This window comes from Mauremys mutica, chromosome 13, assembly GCF_020497125.1.
Source record: "Mauremys mutica isolate MM-2020 ecotype Southern chromosome 13, ASM2049712v1, whole genome shotgun sequence".
NCBI classification, from domain to species: Eukaryota; Metazoa; Chordata; order Testudines; family Geoemydidae; genus Mauremys; species Mauremys mutica.
Window position 1 is genome coordinate 13,461,100 of NC_059084.1, and position 8,461 is coordinate 13,469,560.

At 42.2% G+C, this 8,461-nt stretch overlaps 1 long non-coding RNA gene across 1 annotated transcript; it reads right to left on the reverse strand.

Moving 5' to 3' along the window:
- Positions 1-242: 242 nt before the first annotated feature.
- Positions 243-7,501, reverse strand: LOC123348147. Its single transcript, XR_006573178.1, has 3 exons — positions 7,412-7,501; positions 3,032-3,184; positions 243-816 (listed from the first exon to the last, which is right to left on the reverse strand). It is a non-coding gene; the product is annotated as an uncharacterized LOC123348147 (long non-coding RNA).
- Between the last annotated feature and the right edge of the window lie 960 nt (positions 7,502-8,461).

Sequence of the window (8,461 nt, forward strand, 5' to 3'; positions counted from 1 at the left end):
ATAAATTTTCACGCAGTAATTCCTGCAAACATCCACAACTTTTGGTTGCACTAGAGCACATCGTATAGAAAGAAATCCTAACTTGATTTGAGAGGAATGTTAACTTGGTGTTAGAAGAGAAGATATAACACACACTGAAAAGAATTTGACCTTGCAAGTGTTCCTTTATTCTTGACTGGTTGTTTCTTATATGATATATGGAACTAAGCTGAGAGCAAAGCTAGTGTGTATAAACATTTAGTAACCCAAAAGTCTATTTAATTACATTTGTAAGTAATTTGACTGGTGAAAATCTGTCCCCAATAAGCACTCTTTTCAATACAGAGGGTTGTGGCCTTTGAGAGACTGTAAAGTTGTATCAGGTTTCTTTACCTGGCATGGAATGAACTAGGTTGCATAGCTTTATCCTCTCTATTTGTGACATCCTTTTATATAAAGGGAAAATCAAGGGGGAGCCTTCTTCTACCTAATCACGCTGTCTGATTAAACAAGGCCAAAAATGGCTCTATCTTGGCTATAGGAATGTTTTGTGAATTTCCCAAATTAGGCAGCTATCCAGTTAATCTGATTTGAGCAACCAGATGGAGCAACATTAACATTGGACACAAAAGACTTAACTCCAGGAGGATTTCTTGGGAAAATGTCAGTGTTCACTCCAAGAACACTTATTGTCATTATCTTGACATGATCAGTGTGGACCATTTTCTGCAGAGGATGACTGTAGAACTTGGAAGGTCTAGGGAAGGCAGATGTCCTGGCTCAGCCCTGGAATTATGCCTCTATCAGGCCAGTGCGGTGGGGTTATTGTGGTGGTTGCTGTTGAAAAAGAATTAGGCATAGCAAGTTCATATATGTGAACATAGAGGAGTGGGTCAAGGTTAACCATGGTCACGAGTGATCAAAGACTGTGAATCCCTAAGTCTACTTGGACATATTTCTGGCAGAGTAGTCATATTTTCTGATCACAAAATTTGGGCAGCCCTAAAAATTGGGCTATTCTTTGAAGCCTCCATTCTTCCCTTATATTTGGAAATCTATGGAGTGTTTTTGCTAGAACCCACTCAATGTCCTAATTTATTGCCAGCTTTTCAAGAATGTGAAGTAAGTAAAATATGGACCTAAGTTTGAATGAAATTACTGTGATTGCCCCTGCAAATCAGGAGACAGCATATACAAATTCAGCTCACTGCCCACCTAACTTTAAAAAAACAAATACATATGGTCATGAATTAATAGAAGTATTTACCCATTGCACAACTGGGAAAGAAATTCTTACTGAAAACACCTTGTAATGTTATGATTTATGAAAATAAAGAATCTATTGACCAGGCTGATATGCCAGTTTATGGAGTAACATAGGTTGTGCAGTCCTAGGTTATTGTAATTATCTTGCCTTTGTCCCATTCAAATATTTTTATTTTATATAGGCCAAAGTGGGGCAAGATAGCATATATTAAAAATAACAGCAACAAATGGAATGTGTCCTTTTACTGGAAGCTGTGTTTCTGATTTTAATATTGTGTGCCTAACAAAATTACTGTCAAGATGGTGAATGTTAAGATAAAAATAAATATATGCTGACTAAATCTGCAAGCAAAGTGAATGCATTTGAATCCTGGGTAACATTACCTACTGAGAAACCAAACATTTATTTTGTTTGCTTTGTGTTTCTCTGACAGGTTACAAGCATCCGAACAACTTTGTCATCCTCAATCTCCTGAGGACATATGCCAAGGGACTTTCCTCCAGCCACACAACAGTGACTCAGGAATTAAGTAGAACTGAATGTCAGATCACAAGGTCATCAGCATCCATTCTTCTCTTTCCAGTATGTAATTCATCAGAATCTACAGCATACCAGAGTGCAGCTCCAGGACTGACAGCTTCCTTTGAACTGGCTGCTAAGGGAAAGCTCTGACTGATACAGGCTAGCTTCTCCGGGTGGCTGGGATCATTGTCTATGTAATTCTCTCAGCCTGAGTCAGCACAAGGAGCATTATTCCCAGGATTAGTCCTAAATCTGTAGTTATAGCCATCAGTAAAAACCAGCAACAAGCAACAAGGAAGCAGTGCAACTTTTCTGGAGATACAGGCACCAGCAATGGCAAAATGCAAATTCTAATCAATGACATTATATCTTAAGAGATAGATATGTTAAATGGTGTGGGTATTTAGCTGCATTACTTACATTAATGTCAGTGGAGCTTGCATAGCTAAATCCCTGTACCTCATTTTGAAAGTGTATCCACAAAATAAGATTACATCACATACTAATATAAAATATAAAGAGGGTCATCCTATTGCTTCTTTAGAGCTTGATCCTGCACGCATGCTGGTAAGAGTTGTGTGGGACCCCCACTAGAGCTCCTGAGTAGTGTGCTTTTTTACTCATGATCTACTAAGGAGAAGTTAGGTGAGAGGAGTGGGCATTGAAGGCTGGTGGACTAGCAGGTCCACTGTACCTGGCTTTCATCAGGAGGCACCAACAGTTGGTTGAAGGAGAGTGTTTGCTCAGAACTTTCAGGTACATTTCTATATCAGGAGCCCTCATGGTTGACCCCACATTCAATTGACCAAATCCCATCCTAAAAACGCTCTAAATTATACTAGCCAGAATGTTTCCTCTACGGACAGGTCAGGGGCTAGAATTCCTAGCAACTGGTAGCCAGAGGCTCTGTTCAACCCAAACATGCCTCTTTTGTGAGGGGAGAGAGGAGAGTGGGCAGTATAAAGCCAGCTATGTCAGCTTTAGGCTACTCTGAGAATTTCCTGTGCTAGGCAAATCCACAGCTAACTTTAGGGGTGCTCAATGGCTGCTTTCTTGTGCTGCCACAAGATGGGCCAAGGATCTGGCCCACTTCCTTCTAAGTGTCGCTTTTCACAACACTTATGTAGCCTCTGCTCCTGGCAGGCAATGGGAGTAATTAAAAATCCTTAAAATGGCCACTATGCCCTGGATTGCACTCACGGCACATATGTTGTGGCCACTTGCCATCTCTGTCCCATCACAACCACTTCCACCCCTACTCACCCATTCTCACCGCTCTGGTAAAGGTTTGCTCAGGTTGCTGAGCACTCCTGCAAGTCATTGTCTTAAAGCCTCTCTCCTCAGGTGTGGAGTAAACGTCAAGTGCTGAACTTCACCCTTTTGGTTTCCATACTTCTTTCTGGAAGTCTCAGCAACCTGAAAAATCTGATCCTCAAAGTGAAATCCAGTTAATAAAATCCTACATAATTATACCAATATGATCCCTGTGACCTGATGCTCTGGAGGGCCTGGCGCTCTCTTCCCTCCTCTGCTGGTGAACAGGTGGAAGTAGTTACAGAATGAGCACTTCATTTGCATAAGCTTTCTACCCCAAAATTCTTCTAGTAGCACTGTGGGATCTGCCATGCTATACAGAAATTCAGAATTGGTTATGTACCAGAAGTGACCTGACAGAGGGAGTGAAAAATATGGGCATCTCCCTTGTGGTACGAAATCTCCAGTGGCATGGTTATATGGTATTGGTTCCTCTCTGGGGATCTTGTGCTGTTGGGAAGACTGACAGGAAATAACAGAGAAGGTGCATCAGGTAGGTGCAACAGTCAGATAGCTCATTGCTGAAGCTGCAGAGGAAAGCAGCAGAGCTGATTGAATTGTAGTGAGGCCCTTTCCTAGCCAGCTAATAAAGCTGAAATCAGAGCTGGTTTGGGTGGTGGAGCCTCCAAACAGGATCTGTCAGCATGTCAATGAACTTGAGACAGACCTGCCCAAGTGCACATGAGGACATTGGAACTACACTACCCACTTACACCAAACCGGCTGGGGTTTCATGGACAGGAAAGGGAAGTGATGTGGTGAAAGGATATTTGCCTATTGGACATTCAGTGGCGGGTGGGAGTCCAAGATAATGGGCTATTGCCAGAGTTACTGTGGGGGGGTGTTTTCTTTATATAGACAGGGAGCATAGCAACATTCACCCAATAACGTTTACCTTGTTTAATTCACACTTGCACACGTACAGACAACAGATTGCAAACTGGGATGTATTTCCTATTATAAGGGCACCCAGGGAAAGTAGTGATCCAAGACATTCTGAGTGGGGGCTTAAGCTGGTGGTATTTGTTAGTTTTAAGTGGGACCTCTAGCTATTTGAGCCTGACAATTATGTGTCTGATGTGGCAAAGAAACATTCACATTTAATTTTAAATAAAGCATAAATTTAATAAAATCATTAGGAAAACACCACTTCTGATAAAAGTGTCTCACATTCTATCATATAATTTTGAACATATAGAAATAATTCATTTATGAATTAAGCTTCCACATTTATCTTTATAGGTCTCCTAACATTGACTGATTCCAGTGAAGTTTGTTTTGCCCTAAATACTCATTACTGAATCAATGTCAAGCTAATTTGATGTCTGTGTTAACAATGTCTCCAAGGCAAATTCTTATCTTGAATCAATGCATATTTAAGCATTTATTGCTGCATGTCTGTTGAAAAATTATGCCTGAAAGTGTACAATTTTTTGTTGATGTTAAATGTTAGAAGAAAAATAAATTGTCTAATTATAGTATTTGCCAATTGCATTTTAAAAAGATACTAATGGTCTCATTCCACCCCATAGACAGGTTTTACGTACTGCTTTATAATCAATGAATGTTGGAATAGAATTTCAGGGTTTGGGTTTGCAACTGTAAGCTTATTTTCCATAATTGCACACCCAGATTCAATTGGTTTCACATTCAAGTGAGTAGAAGTGCCCATTTGCTCATTCAGGACCAGATCATGACTGGTCCAATCTTTTGCTCGGGGTGGAAGGGGATTTGAGACAACCCCCAACTATGCCTACATAGTGCTCTAGCAATGTGGCTGGGATTGTAAGTGGGAAATGGAGGGGTTGTGCACCAGAACTCTTTCCACGTGAGCAGATGAATGTGGAAGGGGCAGAGTATGGCAGTCTTAGCTCCCACGCTGTTCTTCCAAAATGTCACATGTGAGGAAGTGTAACTTGCATCCAGTAAAGGAATGTGGTAAGTTATTATTCCATAGGAGCAAGGTGGGTTTCAGTGCAGGAATTAGGACTCAGAGTCACAGTGTCTTTGTAAGGCTCTCTGGGGCACTGCAGCTATTTTCCTCCCCTTAATATTGTCTCACCCTGAAGACTCAATCTACTTCTTAGTAACAATCATGTGTAAAGTGGCTAAACTGTGGCAATTTGCATGTGAAAACGTACATCTAATTTGTCTGAAAACCTGCCCCAGATTCATGAATGTTCTTTGCTACTTTCCAAGGTAAAAGTTGATCTGAAAGCGAACATTGTGGTCAATCGTTAACTCAAAGACAAACTAAACAAAATAAAGGAAATGCAATTACCCGGCCAATACGATGACGTTCCTCTTACTCAAAACAAAGGTACTTGGCTCATGATTTGGGACAGTGAGGCTAATGGAGGGCAGGAGGCGACTGTCCCCCTGAGCTGGCTTTTAGGTGTATGTATGGTACTTTTTCAAATTAACAGGTGTAATTAAAGGGCACACTACCAATGACTCGTCTCTCCCCGCACTCCCACCTCCAGCACTGCTCACAACCTGGCTCCATAAAGGTTTGGGAGCTTGTTAGACGGTATTATTTTTGTCACGCTGTCTGGAGTGGCTCATGACCATGAGTGTCAAACTCAAGGCAGACTGTCAAAAACCAGGGCGTGAACACCAAGCTGGTTGTGTGTTCCATACTTAGATTTCACCAACCAAGTAACAAGCGTGAACACCTCAGGCACTCTAATAGGGAGCCGCAGACAGTCCCCTTGGGTTCTCCAAGCTATCTTGCCACACAGTCAAGCCTGCTTTTGTGATAGATGGTCCCTTACACCAAAAATATCAATATTCAGTCCCAACGAACCAGTCATTTACCCAAGGTCAGATCTCAAACCGAAGACAATGCTAAAGCCAATTCTGTAACTAAAGGTTTACTAACTAGGAAAAAAAAGAAATGAGTTATTGGGAAGGCTAAAGCAGTTAAACATATACACACAATCTTAAGTTCAAAAATATAACAGAAGTTTCTATAATAAGCAAGTGTTATGTCCTTTAAGGCTAACGCAAGCCAAGCAGCGTTGGGATCACTTGTCCATGTTTAGGAATCCTTGCCCCTCAGAATCCAGACAGCATAAAGGTAACATTTTCTCCTTATCAGGGATTTTTATTCCCTTCCCCCAGCATTCAAGCTGTGATGGGATGAGGGCTTGTTCATGTACCTTCTGTAGGGATTTGGGGGAAGCAATCAACATAGTCTCCTGTGCACAATGGCTTGTCAGATGTCTATAGACCTTCTGTTGGGGAGAATGCCTCTTGTGGTAAGCTAGCATTGCCCAGCTGGTAATACTTCTCACCTGACTGTAGGGAGTTTACAGTCTTCATAAACATTTTTATAGTTAGAGCAAACATGTAAATGTTACCTTATAACATGGTACACAGCTATAAGTAGGATTAATACATGCAGCATCCTCCAAACATTCCAAAAGTTTAAATACTAAACACATGCTTATAACTCTAATGTTTATTTCCACAATAGAGATGAAGCGGATTGGTTTCCAGCCATGCATTTGTCGTTGTTCAGTAAGACCCAGGGCCTTGGCATGAGCTTGTGTCACAATTTGATTTAAAATATGATGAATATTTTCATGATACTAAAGATGGCTAAAGTGTATTGCACTCAAAAAGGGTTCAGAAATATGTATGTACCTCAGTAACATAGTGGTAGCAAAAGGCTTAAGGGTTTTAGGAGGACAAATCTCCTTTGGAAAGTCTCCCCTGTATGCACAATATAGGCACACTGTTCTGCACCTAAACTGTCTCAAAGTCAGGACCTACATTTGTTCCTGCTTCCATGATTTTAATTCTGTATTCAGATAAATTAAACTTAGTTCCAACTGCATAGTTCATGCCCTTATCCTTTGGCATGTAGAGGACTGACAAAAATTAGGATACACTGGTGGCTTTAACTGATTACAGCAAAATGTATTGTCACCTTAGAACTGTAGAATCAAATCCTTCCCTCCATTATGCCTCTACAACGCCCCTTCCATTCCCTTCAGTTTAATTTCAAGGGACGTAAGTGTCTGATCCTGCAAGACAATGAACACCTTTAACGCCCATTCATGGCACTAGGACTTTTGCAGGTGCTCAAAACCTCACAGGATTGGACTCTTAAAGGCTAGATCCACAAAGGGATTTAGGCACCAAAGTACCATGTAGGCCTGAAAATCCAAAATTTAGAGCCTCAAAACTCTCACTCAGTTATTACCTGGCCCTGCACGCACCTAAAATTCCACTGGTCTAAATGCCTACGTTTCTGCCACACGGCATGCACAAGCTACCTGGGTCCCCCCCTCTTGCCTAAGCTCCAGTGGGATCCCCACCTACCTTGTCTGTGGTCCCAGTCTGGTAGAGGTGGTCAGAGTATGCCTAGTGGATCAGGCCTCACACAAAACAAAGGAAACTTAAAACCTTTAGTCTGATAGTTAGAACACAAACCCCAGGTGTGGCAGACCCTGATTCACACCCTCACTACCTGACATTGAGTAGGTAAACTGGGCTCAAATACCATCTCCCAGGAGAGTGCTCTAACCTGGGGGCTTTGGGGTATTCTAGGGTGGGTCTTTTCCCATTAAAGCTGTGTCCCTTTGCAGAGAGCATTTACTAGTCACTCTTTCTTTCACCCAGTGACTATAGCCCAGTGTTTAGCATAGACTGCTGGGATGGAAGAGTCTTAAGTTCAAGTCTGTTCCAATGACTACTTAGTTATTTATACAAATGGAACAGCTTCCACAGGAGAGACTGAGAAAGGTCCACCCAGAACTCTCCATTGCTCAGTGGTTAGGCCATTCACCTAAGAGGGGAGAAGACCTGGGTTCAAATGTCTGCTCCAAATCAGGGAGAGTGGGGAACTAAACCTGGGTCTCCCACACCCTGGGTAAGTGTTGTAACCCATGGGCTACTAGATATAGGAGGAGCACCTGCATGTGTGTACCTGCCCAAGAAAGGGCTTGTACTCCTAACTCAGCTGTGAATCCCAAGCAGAGAGAGGTGCCTCCAATTTAGTCTACATCCCTTTGAGGGGTAGGACTTAGGAAATGTTGAAAAGAAGAGTGTGGCCTATTGGCAAGTTTAGATGGCTTCCCACTCAGCATGCTGGCTTTTGAGAGTCCCATTCTTAGGGGTCCAGCTCTCCCCAGGCATTGTATAGGGAGCCTGAGCACCTACCTTGGAGCTGTGCATTCCATGAGGTGGCAGAACATCTAAGAGTAAGGCACTGCAACGCTGAGTCCAAGGGCTTGCCTACGCTGCAGCACAGTGTGGGCTGTGGACATGCAAACTGCAAAGCGCACCAGGGTTGTGATCAAAACTGCCCCATGTGGATGCTGCTGGCACAAACTATAAAAGTAGCTAGTTTGCATTAAGATAATCCTAAAT